Source organism: Lynx rufus, unplaced genomic scaffold (genome assembly GCF_022079265.1).
Source record: "Lynx rufus isolate CCGP_SWC_20201006 ecotype Redwood Valley unplaced genomic scaffold, mLynRuf1.p SCAF_3, whole genome shotgun sequence".
In the NCBI taxonomy this organism is placed as follows: domain Eukaryota; kingdom Metazoa; phylum Chordata; class Mammalia; order Carnivora; family Felidae; genus Lynx; species Lynx rufus.
Genome location: NW_025814845.1, coordinates 147544618 through 147560523, shown reverse-complemented (window position 1 = coordinate 147560523; position 15906 = coordinate 147544618). Strand labels below are relative to the sequence as shown.

Genomic DNA, 15906 nt, shown 5'->3' with positions numbered 1-15906 from the left:
CCTCTCCCACTCGTGCTTGCTCTCTTTCTCAATATAAATAAACTTGAAAAAAAAATAAAATTCCTAGTAACGTTTAGTTATTAGATTAGCTAAAGAAGATATTTAGCTATTTTACACAAAACTGACACAACTACAGTAGGAATAAAGTTGCCAGGAGCCTTTTTCTAATTGAAAGGAAACTCAGAACAGGGCCTGATAAAGACTCCAGGAGCCAGGGAAGGTTTAGTGAGTTTCACAAAAAATACACACACACACACACACACACACACACACACACACAAAGCATATATACGTATATATGTGTGTACATAGACACACACATTTATATTTCTGTTTGTTTTTTTAACGCCAAAGCTTTTCACGAAGTAAATAAGCTTGTTCCCAAGATTAAATTTAAAGCCATAAAAGCAGTAATTAACCTTATCAGCTTGATAACCTATACCGGGAATTAGAATAGGAACCATTATTTAAAATAGGTCCTGGTCTGATTCAGATGGAAACAACCTTTTCTCCAAGTGTGTATTTTCCTTTCAAAATTGTTCTAAATTATCTATGTTCTTAAAGGTTGATTTTTATAGAAATGCAGATTGAGTCCGGTAATCCACTTAAATCTTATTTCCTATATCTGCATTTTCTCATTAAAGGGGTATTAATTACCCATTATGCTCATGCTCTCATCTAGACACCAGAGCTACAGCACTGAGAGGACAGCACGGTCTCTGCCCTTACGGAGCCATGGTCCTACAGGGGAATCAAGGCACAGAGCAAATATTTGTACTTTCCAAGAGTGTCGATGCAAAAACCAGGGTGCCTAGGACAGGTGGACCTCACTTAGCCTCGAGACATGTGGTCAGGAAGGACCCCTGGAGCTAGTGATTTGATTAAAGATGATTAAAAAAAAAAAAAAAGTACTAAGCCCCAAGAGATGGGGAGGGAGTGGGGAGGAAAAGATAAGAGCACAAGAATGAATCGTGTGCATATGATTGCAGGTATTATGGGAACTTGGAAGATCTGTATCTTTGGAACATGTAATTAAAATACGAAAAATAAACATAAGTTAAAGAGGAAAAGTTACAAAGAGGGGCATTTGCGGTAGAGGAAATAACAGCATCTACTTATTATGTGCCAGGCACTATTCTGTGTTTTACTTTTATTAACTTATTTAACCTGCGAATACCACTATGAGGTCAGTACTATTAATATCCCCATTCAAAAATTTTTTTTAATGTTTATTTATTTTTGACAGAGAGAGAAAGACAGAGCATGAGTGGGGGAGGGGCAGAGAGAGAGGGAGACACAGAATCCGAAGCAGGCTCCAGGCTCTGAGCTGTCAGCACAGAGCCCCACGTGGGGCTCAAAATTACAGACCATGAGATCATGACCTGAGCTGAAGTCGGACGCTCAACCAACTGAGCCACCCAGGCACCCCTTAATATACCCATTTTATAGATAAGGGGACTGAGGCTCAGAAAGAAATGATTTGCCTAAGATCACACAGCTAGTAAGTAGTGAAGGCAGGAAATAAACCTAGGCTATCGTGAATTCATAAGAAATCTTATTAAACATAAACGTAAAAGAAAAAATACTAGCTATTCCTATGTATAAATGGCTAAGAACTGATCTAAGAACTGTTGATGATATTGAATATCATTTCAATACAAGGCACCCATGGAGCATATTGTTATGGGATGGGAGCCCTCTCCTCTCCTCCCCTTTGCAGCCAGGAGATGGACCCAGGAATGGGGAAGGACAGGTGGGGTATGGCACCCTATAGCAACAAGTTAAACCAAGAGGGCTTTCTAGTGTAACCCAAAGTTGAGAGGGTCCAAATATTCATTCAGAAGAGCAACTTAAAAAATACAGCAGTGGAGGAATGCAGATCTTGAAAGAAGATGTGATGAGTGCTTCTGGAGAGAAAGCAACCCAGGCAGATAGGTCTAATTTTAGACGGTAGGAATAACAGTCCCTCAAAACAAACTGTAACTCAGATGGAGGCTCAGGCAACCTTGTTCCTTCTCTGAGGACAACCACTGGGCTTAACACAGCAGAACCGGATGGCACAGACACCAATCAATTTATAACAGACACGAGAATTGGTGACAATATTCAAGACATGGGAGGACATTTGGGACTTGCTGATTTCTAAGGCAGAAGATGACAACTTGGGGAAATAAGCAGACAGGGACTCTGAATGGCAGACAGAAAGGAGTTGAAAACACACAGAGACTAGAGGAGGGAAGGCAGAGGTAGAGTGAAGACGGGAGAGAGGGTCCCATGAGGGGCACCGTCACTGTCCTGGGGAACTGCATAAGTGGAGACAGTTTAAAGATCTGGGCATGCTACCTTGCCTTCTTCCACAGGACAAGGGGACGAGAGAACTGGAACAGAGAGTGTTGTCTCGCCTCTCCATCTCCTCTTGCCTATGTACAGTTTGGAAATAACTCCAAAGATGTAAATGAGATTGTGTGCCAGTAACATCTCTTGGTGTATACTTTTCCTATTTGTCTCAACAATTACAAAAGCATTATATAACTTGTGCAACACAGAAGTTTATTAAGGTGGAAGTTCCCTCCCTTAACCTCTCCTCAACTATGTCAAATCTCACATCCTAGGAGAAATCACTGTTAATCGTTGGCTGTGTATTTTTAAACTTTTCTTATGCAGGCATATAAATGAGTATGTATGTGTGAGTATATACACACACACACAACATATTCAGATGAATATGTATAAATTCTTCTTCCATGTGAATATGTACAGATTTATCATATTATCTAAATCTTTTTAACTACTGCATAATATTCCATAGTATGGCCGGTCCATTATTTAACCATCTCCTTACTTTTCCACAGAAAAGGGAAGGAGAAGCTTTTCTAGTGAGGATGGGTAGAAAATCTGGAGGGAACAAGATGGGAATAAAAGCAGATGGAGAAAGGGACTTGTGCCTGGCCTCCAGTTCTGACCTTTAGGAGGAGACCACCCCACAGGGTGTGGCTACAGCACAGAACAGAAATAATTCTGATGTGTATTCAGGCAGAGAGAGTTAAAGACAATTCCCTTTTCCACCTATTTTCTGCAGGCTCCTTTGGCTCTAGGTTGGAGCCAGAGAGCCTAGGATGTCCACATGCTTTCCATGGGAACATGGAAGGTAGCTTAGAGTTAAGATCCACGGGCCTGCTGGGAGTCACCATGGTAAGGGGTAAGATGACATTTAGCAAAGTGATGGGGTAGAAGGCTTAGCCAGGGACTGGGCTGTGGGGTTCAGAGGATCCACAGTATCAGTGGAAGCCAATGTGGAGTGAGTCCCTGGAGTGGGGCAGATGTCGGAAGGGACCACGTGTCCCAAGGGCAGCAGGAGAATTGACCAGAAGTTACTACGGCAGGGGTTCCTTCAGCAGCAAGTGCAAAGACGTCATACACCTGGGAAGACAGGAGAAGGCAGCAGGGATGGAGGGTAAACAGACCAGAAGTACCCATAGCACCTCAAGGATGCAGGACCCTTCTATCATCTGGATGCTACAGAAGAAAGGAAGACGAGATGAGACCCTATGGAGGAGAAACAGCCCAGAGAGGGAGTTTGAACTTCAGGCTGATTGGCCACTAGCCGAAAGGAGACCTTTAAGCCAATGCAGATTGGGTGACTTTTAATTACTAGCTTTCACTGGCCACCATCAGCCTGAATGCAGGTTCATGAGAAAGTTTAGCTCTTTGGCAGCTTCTCTGATTTTCCATTGTGAGATGAAGCCATTGAGTGGAGCGTACAGAAAGAGACCTTATAATATACAAAGCCTTGATGTTAAGACTTATTATTGAAAGAAGCCCCCATGGTACTGTAAAACCCCCTATTTTGCATCCTTTCTCTCACTTTACTGGTGGAGAATTTGTAATCAGTTCTAATAAGAAGGACGGCCAACTGAAACAAGAATGCCACATTTAAGTGGATGGGTTATGTTATAGACTTTGGACTAATGTCTGCTCTCTGGCGCCTCATCTTCCAAGAGAGCTTAAAAATCCTCTAACATCAAGGACAGTAGTGCTTTAGCATCATCAAGAGACTGTTCTGGTCGCAAATATTCACATTCAGATTATGGGTTTGCAATGATTAAAGCTATAGTTATTCTTTAAAGTCATTTAACACAGTGTTCTCATGGGGGCCATGTGGGCCAGGTGCTGGCGATCAGAAGAAAAGATGGGAATAAAAATTCTCACAGTGACTCTTCTAGAACTTAAAAAAGTAAATTTCAACCCAAAAGTGAAATGCCTGTGTATAATTTACTTGTATTCCCTCAGTACCAGCTGTTTTTAAGATCAGTAGTTTGATACATGGCCTTGTTGTGTCTAGACTTTATCAACAAATAATATCGAATTCAGCAGACTATGAAAAACAGCATTTTAGGCTGCAAACCTCTGCAATCCATAGAAACTATCATTAATCTACAGGGGTGTGTGTATGTGCGTGCATGTGCACGCACATATATGCACGTTTTTAGGCATAGGAAACAAATCCTCAATTTAGGAAACACTGTTTTTCTTTATACACTACCTACTTTTATTTTTAAATCAATTAAGAATCTTTCCTGTCTCCGTCTAAAACCTTTTTTGCTCATTCCCATGATAAAAGGAAGTGGAAAATTGCTTATGATTTACATGAAACAGTGCTGACACCCAATGGTTGAATAAATTAGTAATGTAGAATATAAAATTTAACTCAGCATTCAGAAACCAATATACATTTTCAATGAAAGGAGAATTATCACTGTTAAACCCAATCACTCAAACTCAACAGGCTGGGGGGAGTGGAATTTTATCCAAGTGTTCAGTTTCTACGTACTTTGATTGGAAATGACACAAAGTAAGCCCCTTAAGAACATGCTATGGTGGATTTTATTCCTTGCAGTTCATTACACGTACCAAAATAGAGAATCTGAGCATCAAAGAAATTTATAAATTACACTTCCTGATCACCATTCTCTGGATATGCTCCTTTCGTCAATGTCTTTCCCAGAAAAGCCTGCTATAATCCAGATGTGGAATTGCCGACATAAAGGTGCAATCTTACAACCCTTAATCTGGCTACAATGCCTTTACAAATACAACTTAAAATTACACTGGTACTGGATATATTTTCTGCAACGGTATCACACTGCTAGCTCACAAACCCCTACAACTTTTCTCCCCCAATTACTGCTAAGCCTAGTGTTTCTCATTCTGTGTTTTTGCAGTTGAACTCAGCATAAAATACCTTGTTTACATTTATTTTGCATTTTTGGTTGGGTATGAGCTCCAGCAGGCTCTGCTCTCTTAACCATCCTTCCTTGTTTTCTATGTGGAAAATTGGATTAGTATGGTTTCTATCTCTGGAGCCACTGTTTATATGGACGAATATGAGAAGGTCAAATATAGTGCTTGAAAGCTATGTGTAATCCTTAAGAGGTTGCTATCACTCTACTCATCAATTTCATCTAACTGTACTATCATTCACACTATATTTCTTTACCTAGTCCACAGGGATCTGAGAACTTTACTCAGCTATCCTACTAAATCAAGACAAATTAGGTATCACACAGTCTCCTGGTCCACTAATGTAAACGCATTTTTTTTTAAAGATACAGTTACTAGTTGGTTTGATTCCTTTTCATAGACTCACACTGGTACCTAGTGAAGGTGACTTTTTAAGTATGAATAAGTGGTCTCTTCTAGGATCTTAAGAGTCGTACATCAGTGTCAAGTTTCCAGAACCAAACATTCTCTCTTCTCTTTGGAAAATGTTTAAGGCAGTATTTTCCCACCTCCAGTCCCCTAAAATCTCTCCTCTTCTTCACAATACCTCCGGATTATTGATGGTACTTCCTTTCAAACTCATCTGGTAAGTTCCTCAGTATCTAGTGCTAGACGATGCTTTAAAAGCCTCAACTAAAATTTAATATACTTAAGTGCCTCCTTATTCTGTGCTCATTATATTTGAATTTAATTCCCTCTTAACATGCTGTTATAAAACTTTCAATATGGAGATCACTCCTTAGGCATAGCAGCAAATACTTGCCCAAGCTGGGCCAGAGGCCCCTTCCTGGACTTTGAGCTTCTGAGATTCTAGTTGGGCTCTTGAATGATCTTGTGAGGCATAGGCCGGGTAGCTATTTTCATGGAGAAAGAGAGAAGTAGAGATAAGAGTCTATGAACTTCAGAAAGAAAGAGCATATGACTTTGGTTCCTAACTTTTCATTTCCTAGTTCAGTCAAGTGTATTTCCTGACCTTAGGTTCCATGAGATACTCCTACATCCTTTCTTCTTTTTTTAATGCTTATTTATTATTTTTAAAGGTGCTTTGTGGGAGATTTTATTTTTTTACACTCAAAAGACATTTTTGTAAATTCTGATACAGTCACGATTATACTATCAGAGTATTTCCTTGTTTATTACTTCAATAGAAGGATTTTACTTAGAACATTAAGAATAATATTTTTTCAAATGTGTGAAAGTAGAGTTTTATTTTATTTAAAAAAATTTTTTTAAATATAATTTATTCTTGAGAGAGAGCGAGAGAGCACGATCAGGGGAGGGGCAGAAAGAGAGGGAGAGGGAGAGCTCCCTGTCAGCATAGAGCCCGATGTGGGGCTTGAACCCATGAACCGTGAGATCATGACCTGAGCCAAAACCAAGAGTTGGGGGTGCTGACTGAGGTACCCGGGGCACCCAAGGCACCCAAGAGATACTCCTATATCCTTTCAGTTAATTGCTTGCCACCCCTCACCTCCACCATTTTTTCCTTTTTTTTTTTTCTTTTAGCTTAAGCTACTTGAGTAGATTGGTTTTTGGCAAATAATTCATGTTTAACATGCTACTCTTGATATTTTGGTAAACTTTCGGTTATTATGTATATTTCTTCACAGAATTAAACTTAGAGATTTTTCACTATCATTGAATCAATGAATCAATCTCTTAAAATTTGAAATTACCGGAGATGTTCCTCAATGATCATTGTTGAAGTCACAGAAAGATGAACTACAGATGGCCTTACTACAGGCCAGTATTATCTGGTACGTCCTAAAAATAACTTGTATGAACGTACAAAATTGAGCTTAAGAGAATTACACATGCTAACCAAATAGGCTGATATATTAAACTGATGTGAAAAAAAAAAAACCCACAAATTTTCATGTAACGTAGTCACCACTAAATAATCTGCCTACAAATTCTGATTACAATTGGAATGTTGCTTGGTGAGCATGGAATCTGACAGTCTTACTGGTTTTGAAAGCTCCATGCATCTTCGTCCACAATAGGGTTTGCTGAACAGAGTAAATTCCTATTGGCTGACTCAGGTCCCTTCTCCCATGGATAGCTGGGGGTATAATGATCACATAGTTTCTTTGGCTCCTCTATTCTCATCCCGTGGAGATGAATTCCTTCTTAGCAGTGTATTCTTTCTTTTACAAGGCACAATAAAATTGAAGCTTTTAAACAATGGAATACCTTGATGCCTTCAAGAGCTTGTATTCCTTTCCTTGATTACTAGAAGCTCTAAGATGATCTACTTCCTTTTCTTCAATATTCTTATCAATTCCTCGTATTACTCGCTCTTCCCTTGAAGGTCAAAATTAAGCCTATCATAATAGAACCCACTCTTCCTTAACCATCTACAACATGAAAATGTCAGCACAGCTAATCGTCAGAGGTTCTGCTCTCAGCCAAGACACAATTTTCATGTATTTTATTAATACTTAATACATATCGGATGATTTGATCTCAAAAAATTTTCTAGGAATACCCCTTTTCTCCATGTTGTACTATATTACAGAATACCACCCATTCTCTTAGTGAATTAGATATTAATGAACAAGAGAATAATAATCTTTAACTTCTGCTCTATTGGGGTTAAAGGTCAAAATCAATGAACACAGAATTAATGGTCGGGTCTACAAAAGTTTTTTCAAGTAGACCACCTTTCAGGATTAAATTAGGTAAATTGAAAACACACAGCTGTCTGCCACACTTGTTTTGGAGTTTGGTGCATGGTGCCATAGTTGGAAGGTGGGACACCAGAATGGGTATGAAGGAAAGGAAAATGGGTTGCTTTAGCTCAGAATACCCATAATCTCTATCAGGTCCACCCTCCCAATCAGCTCAATCTAAATTAAAAAACCCCACAGGCTTGCTGTGTGTGCCAGGTTTTAGGACAAGTGCCCCCAGTTCTGTTCAAGTAGTGTATTTAATTCTTTTTTTTTAATTAAAAAAAATTTTTTTAACGTTTATTTTATTTATTTTTGAGACAGAGAGAGACAGAGCATGAACGGGGGAGGGGCAGAGAGAGAGGGAGACACAGAATCTGAAACGGGCTCCAGGCTCTGAGCTGTCAGCACAGAGCCCGACGCGGGGCTCGAACCCCCAGGCGCCCTCGAGACACCCAGGCGCCCCTTAATTCTTTTTTTTTAATGTTTACTTTTGAGAGAGACAGAGAGAGACAGCATGAGCAGGGGACAGGCAGAGAGAGAGGGAGACAGAGAATCCAAAGCAGGCTCCAGGCTCTGAGCTGTCAGCACAGAGCCTGATGCAGGGCTCGAACCCGCAAACCACGAGATCATGACCTGAGCCGAAGTTGGACGCTTAACCGACTGAGCCATCCAGGTGCCCCAGCAAGTAGTGTATTTAAACTTTTCTTGGGATGGATCTCATTTCCCAGGGTAGAGATAAGGTGCGCAGCTTTTTATCATGTCTAAACCATTAACGTGTTAGAGGAAAAGGGGGGAGATTCTTGGCAGAGCAGAATGACTAGGACCAGAAACTCTCCAGCTCATCTCAGCTGATTCTTAAGGCAAGAAGCCACATTAGTAAAGTACTAATGCTTTACTAAATGCTTTACTAAAAGCATTAGTAAAGACCGCTGCTTTACGTAGCTTACGTAACAAAGAACAGGGCCATTATCTATCTGCCCAGACCACTTGTGAGCTCCTGGTACCCAGGGCTAAATAAATCTGTATTTATCTCCATTCTCTCTAACCTCTGAGGTTGCCAGTTTCCTGGCACCCCAAGTTAGCGGGAGACAGCTGTCTAGTCATTAGCCATGACAGCTCAGCTGCCAGTGATCCTCTAAACACAGCCACAGTATGGTTAGAATTCACAGCTCCAAAACCGCCGCAGGCCTCCTACAGCTTACATCATCTTTGGGCCACTCAGCGTATGGTCTCTGTGACAACCTTAGATAATATGTACAAAGCCTGGGACGGAAACCTTTGAGCGTGGCTTTGGAGAATACCTCCTTTTCAGCTCTTTCCACCGATGTTCCTCCTCAACGAGTGTCCTGACAGACCAGCCAGGCGTGAAGGGCATTTTCTCCATTTTGCGATACTCTCCGAGGTGATGGAGGAGAGAAGGTCACAGTGGACAGGGGTCCAGAGTGGTTCCGCAGGGATGAGTGTATGTCCCTTTGGTGAAGACGCTGGTGGCCTCAGCCCAAGGATTTAGCCCAAGGACCTCAGCCCAAGGATTTAGCGAGCACGGCCTGTGTGAGCAGCAATGGACAGGCCCTCACCTCAGCGAGCCACACAGAAGGAACCTGAGTGACCTTGAGCAACCCAAGGTGATTCATTCCCGAGCATGGGTTCAACAATCCCAGTGGACTCTGGGAACTCGGTGGGAGAATTTGAGGGCTCTACAATTCTAGCAGAGTGGACAGTACCTGAGCCAAAGAGTGTTTTTCTGCTATTAATTATTGTGATCTCATTTTATCCCAGAAACGTAGTTCTAACAGCTCTTCTAGTTTCCAAAGCACCACGATACACATCATTATCTCCTCTGCGTTGCACAGTAACCCTCCGGGGTACACAGGACAGGTATTAGTATTATTCAGTTTCTACATCAGGCCATTGAGGCTCCATGAGGTTATAGGACTTGCTTAAAGTCACCGTCAGTGACAGAGGAGAGATTTAAAAACGAATCCTTTGACTCTAACTTTAAGGTTCTTTCCTTTAAACCAAAGACTTACAAAAGGATTACTCGTACAATATATACTTAAAACAAAAAAAAAACAAAACAAAAAAAGGGGAAATGACTTCTTTCTTTTCACTCAATACCCAGGGGCTTCGTGGTCGCTAACAAAATGACTGCACACAGTTCTGTAGATTTCTGCCTGATTTTAAGGATTGAGAATACTAAATAAGACATCAGGGCAAGCTAAGAATGCTGAACTATGTCACTGGGTAACGGTCTTCAAATGTTCTTTTTTTTTTTTGAAAAGGAAAACGTACATGGACAGATGTGTCCACTTAATGATCTGAAATGTCAAACCATAATTTAAGAAAAAACCTGGCAAGGAATCCCATGAATGGACATATGTTCATGTGCATATCTCTGAAACTCTCTGGGAAGGGAAAATGAACATTTCACAGTGTGAGCCATATGTTTCTAGCTATATTGGACTCTAATTTCAAATATGAGCTTACATGCCATATTCTGATTTTATAGAGGCACCAGCTTATCAAATACCAATACCTCTGAGCTGAAACAACTAGTAACAGGAGTAAGGATCAAGTTGGGTGGGTGCCAGTGTGTGGGTAATGACACTAACAGCATGAACCAACACAGGTTTGCATTTGCAGCTTATTCATTTATGCTGTGCCTTATTCCACAAAGGACTTTGAGCAGCTTACAAACACAGAGAATGCAAAAATATTATGAAAGTTAAAAATAGGAGGGGGAAAATGGATAAAGAAAGGATGAGGGGGAAAAAAAAGGAGGAATCAAGAACAACGTGTTAAAACTACATACCAGTGGGCCAAGGACTCCTGTGTGCACAATTCTGAGGCACAGTTCACAAAGAATACCCTATGAATAGCACTGCCCTGAGCTAACCAACATGGGTGCCTTCCAGTCCCTACTTATTAATGGACAGGCCACAATTTGGCTTGAATTTCCTAGCAGGGAAACCTGGTCTAATCTGTGTTTAACAAACCAGTTGTTCAGAAGTACAATATTCTTGCTGTGAAGACCAGATGGGAGTTTTTTCTAAGGGGTCCTCCTTATGGCAAATGCAGCAGTGAGTTTCACTGGGCTGTTATTCATGAAGGCTGTCAATGGAGACCAATGGCATTATACCAAAATACAAGTTAGTAAAAACAGTTGTGCAGAGACCAAGTTGGGAATTTAAGTTCAACACAGATTTGAAAATCACACTTTGCAAACATTCTTTAAAATGTTTATTGAGTCATCTCCTCTTCCATGTTTCATCGTTCAGTGAGTATATGCCTTCTCAATGTACTCTCATTACAAGAAGGAAATCACATCGACCATATGGAGGACTTGTATTTCTAAGAGCAAATTTCGACACTGCTAATGACTAAAGAGGTATGAGCTTACAGTGGTAGCATGGTAACTTTAGGTTGGAGTTAGTAAATAATTTCCCAACAAAGAATTGCAAGATATTGAGAGAGTTATCAATATAGGCTGTATGGTATTTACTTGTGGAAGTCTTAAACATTGACTGATACTAATGTTCCTACAGCAAAATGAGGAGATGCACTAAATCATTTTTTAAAGACTCCCAACTATAAAACTATGATTACAGATGTGGAAAAGAGTGCATAATGTACAACAGTTAACATTTATTAATTCACAGAATATGCAATTTCTGGAGCTAATAAGAATATATTAACTCTTTAGTAATTTATCTTATTTAAGGTATTAGGAAGGTAGGTTGTTCATTTAGCATGTAATGTAATGGACACACGAGATGTTTAATAAGTATTGTGGTGAAGAAATCTGGTAATACTATTTTGAGAAATCATTAAAGTAGTCTACCTCTTTTCCTGCATTAACTGAATTACCTTTACTTCTCTCTTACATCTTTGCTTGGTTGTCATCTTCTAGAAAATCAAATCCTCTATTAGGAGGCTGATGAGTCACCAAAAGTGAGTTGGAGTTAGTTATCAACAAGTTTATGGCTTAGGGGCGCTTCAGTGACTGAGTTGGTTGAGCCTCTGACTCCTGATTTCGGCTCAGGTCATGATCCCAGGGTTGTGGAATCGAGCCCTGTATTGGGCTCTGTGCTGAGTGTGGAGCCTACTTTGGATTCATATTCTCTCTCTCTCTCTCTCTCTCTCTCTCCCTCTCCCCTGCCCCCACATACCTCTCCCCTGCTCGTGCACTCTCTAAAAGAAAAAAGTTATGGCTCAAACATGAGATAGAATTATAAAGTAAGAACTGAAAGGATATGCTAATTCCTACTCTAAAGACGGCAGAGGACAGGAAACCTCAAACCACAATTCTGGAAAACATTTTAGTTTTGGTTTTAGTTTTAGTTTCCTTGGCAGGAAACCCAAGAACTGAACACATGTGAACATTAGAAGTGAGGTACAGTCAATTGTCATCTGGAGACCGTACTCTTACCAATGGGTTACCTTCTCTCTTCAGAGTCCCTGCGGATAGGATAGGGGAAGAAAAAGAAGAAAAAAAAGGGGGGGGGTGGAGGAAGGAAAAGGAAAAGGAAAAGGAAAAGGAAAAGGAAAAGGAAAAGGAAAAGGAAAAGGGAAGGGAAAAGAAAAGAAAGCCAAACAAATCTGTTCTGTGTGAGATGGAAGCCTATAGAACAGCATAGACCAGGGATGCTGTAGACCATGGAGGGGAGACTCCAGAGTCGAAAAACACTACCAAGTAAAAGGAAACAGCAATTAATCCTTTGATTTAGTGATTCCACAAAGAAATCTGTCCAACTGAAGTAATCAGCAGTGGGCACAATAATTGACCCACAAGCTTGCCCAATGAAGCATCCTTTGTAATAGTGAGGAATTGGAAACCACCCAAATGTCCCCAAATGAAGGACTGGTGGAATAAATTCTGGTCATCCATGCAGTGCAATCTCTCTCTCTCTTTTTTTTTTAACCCTACCGGGGGTAGGTGATTCTTATTTTCTTCTTTTAAATTTTCTATTAAACATATGCTTTCCTTTTTTGAAACCTTTACAAATAAAATTGCTACTAAAGTAGCAACTACAAGTGAAAGAACGTTACTTGGCAGCTTTGTAATCAGCAACCCCTTGGCAAGTTATCTGTCCCGATAACTCTTTTCTTATTAAAACTATCACATTAAGGCTTTCCCCGGAACCAGAGCTTTACCTGTGTAACAGACTTAGACCAAATTTCGGCACTCGCTTTGTAGCCGGAATGCATCTCTTCTAAAAAGTGAGGGCATATTTTTAAAAAAACATTACTATTTGTACCCATTCACATTTTGATTCAATAATAGGCTATTTGAGGGATTGGCAAATCATACTTAAGGTGCCTCTGCATTTCATTTCTGCCAGTTTTTTCCTTCCTGATACTAGTTGGTTACTCCACCAAATTCCACCTGACTATAAAGCCCTTCTAGATAGTTGCTATCATGTCATGATAGAGCAAAAGCCCCCTTAGAGCAGAGCTGCTACGTCTAGACAAATGGGCCTAAGTGGGAAAGGAAAACACAAAGATATAAGAGATCTGTTGGAAGAAATCTTTTATGAGGGCCAGCGGTCAACTTAGGGAAGTTTATAAGTCTAAATAGGAAAGCCAGTTCTCAGTTCCAGTATGATGTTTCAAATATTACTAGATATGCTTGATTATCACCATTTCAGAAATAAAGTATTTCACGTGGTGCAAAAATGATACCTCTTTAAAATCTGCCAACAGCCTTAGAAATCCTGAATATTCCGAAGCAATTCAGGAAAGTCCAATTCCGTTTCTCAAGAGTAAAACAGTTTGGCTTTTCAATTCCTTTCTAGAGCTATGAGTGGACATCACTTCCCAGGAATCTAAGGAACTGTAGTGATTTAATACATCAACTGCCTTTTTAGTTCCTCCACTCTCCGAGGGCTCCTCTGATCCGCCGTGCCATTTGCTGACAGCCTGCTTGCATCTGAGGGCCCCAGATTAATGTCACGGTGCTAACCTCCGTGGTGATCTTTTGTACTGAAGCCTTCATGAAAGAAAGGAAGCCATTTCTGCAGCTTCCTCATTACCTGAGGTACCAGAACGCAGAACACCATTTTCCTCCTAACATTTTTATTTACAAAATGCTTGTCGCCAAAATAAAAAGCAATTTTTTTTTTTCAGTTGCTGAACTCAAGACCTTACAGGAGCAATTTAATTGAATCTCTTGGATACCTGAAGTCTTGCTTTTTGAAGCTGATGCCAATCTATTGAAGCTTTTTTTCTGGGGAGCACAGACACTGTAAGGGTTACTGCCACCTTTTAAAGGAGAAAAAAAGGGGCGCCTGGGTGGCTCAGTCAGTTAAGCGTCAGACTTGGGCTCAGGTCATGATCTCACGGTTCGTGATTTCGAGCTCAGCGACGGGCTCTGCTTCCCATTTGGTGTTTCTCTCTCTGCCCCTCCCCTACCTGTGGGCTCGCTCTCTCACTGTCTCACCCTCTCTCGAAAATAAATTAAAAAAACGTTAACAAATATTTTAAAGGAGAAAAAAGTATACTTCTTTCTATTTACCTCCAAGTTATTCCCACCTTAATTTTAAGAAATTTCTCTATGAAATTATCCATATTCTCACCTATTGGCAATGGCATTGTTAAAACTAGTGACTATACTTCAAAGCACATTTTATTAGCATTTTATATTTTCAGGTTCTGGTAGTATGCACACACTTACATTATCTTGTTCTTTTATCCACAGGAGTTATGTCAACAACTTCCCCCAAATCAGCTGTGGGACAAGGTCTCTCTAGTTTTACTGGACCCCAGGAGTATATAAACCCTTCCCGGATCATGCCTGCAACTACTTCTGATCCTCAAAAACCATTCATTCCTTCCCCTGCCATTATTACAATTGGACTTCATGGCCATGGTCTTTTAGACTTTGTTGTTTCTCTGAGACCAAGACTGAGGTAACAGGTGTGATATTCTTTTAACTATGTGCTTCCTGGAAAGAATTTATGTCACTTCTCCTGAGGAGGGGAGATAAGATTAGTAAGTATTCCTGATACAAGTCTAGGCTAGTTATTAGGAAATTAAACAGATTGAGTACAGCATCTAAACATTTAGGTAAGGGGATGCACTTGCCTGGGAGTGTCCTATCTCATTAAATGGCCACCAGTACCTTTGAAACTCAGATTAAGTGTGCTCATCAACAGAGAGTATTTCATCACTTTGTCTAATAAATATTCTGAACAGTGCAGAAAACCTCCCATGTTTCATTGCCCATGCCACTGACTGCAGGAGCCTCTGTTGAGCACATCCTGGCAGGATTCCAGATTCCTTCCCAAGATCATTTTAGTAGTAAGATGTAGTAAAGGAAGTGGGAGTGAGGTGGGGAAGGAGGGGTGGGAAGGAGACAAAAAAGATTAACTGTGGAGGTATATTTATAATAACTAGGCCAGTTTATGTCCATTCTTTAAATAGAAAAACCTAATATTCTATACTTTTTGGTCTTGACATTTCTAAAAGCCATTATCGTATTTCCTTTCTGGCATAAATTAGCAGGTAAAAAAATTTGGTTTACTAGAATTACCATTTTCAGTGTTCCTGAAATTTGCATTTACCATTAATGGGATAGTGAGCACGATGTTCTTTGACGATGTATGAAATATTTCTGTGAATAACCTGAGCTCCAGATTCATATATACAAATATATTCAAACATATTATGCGTGGAATCTGTATTTGTTAATTTGCGTACTCCCTAAATTTTATTTTCAACCCCCAAATCAATTCCTGGGACATGGTTACAGTCATTTGAGAACATGTGCACAGCAGCCAAAAAAAACGTGAATTGCAATTGAGTTGCCTATGTGAAGACACTAGAGGGTACTCTGCCTTCTTGTCGTCACTCTGACAACTGTAAACAGTGTCCTTTTCTTTGGAGGGTGGGTGATGGGTATTGAGGGGGGCACCTGTTGGGATGAGCACTGGGTGTTGTATGGAAACCAGTTTGA

General features: G+C 40.3%; 1 protein-coding gene across 2 annotated transcripts in view; it reads right to left on the bottom strand.

Moving 5' to 3' along the window:
* The window catches only part of GALNT7 (polypeptide N-acetylgalactosaminyltransferase 7), a 146994-nt gene that overhangs the window by 30006 nt on the left and 101082 nt on the right, over positions 1 to 15906 (bottom strand). The window lies entirely within an intron of this gene.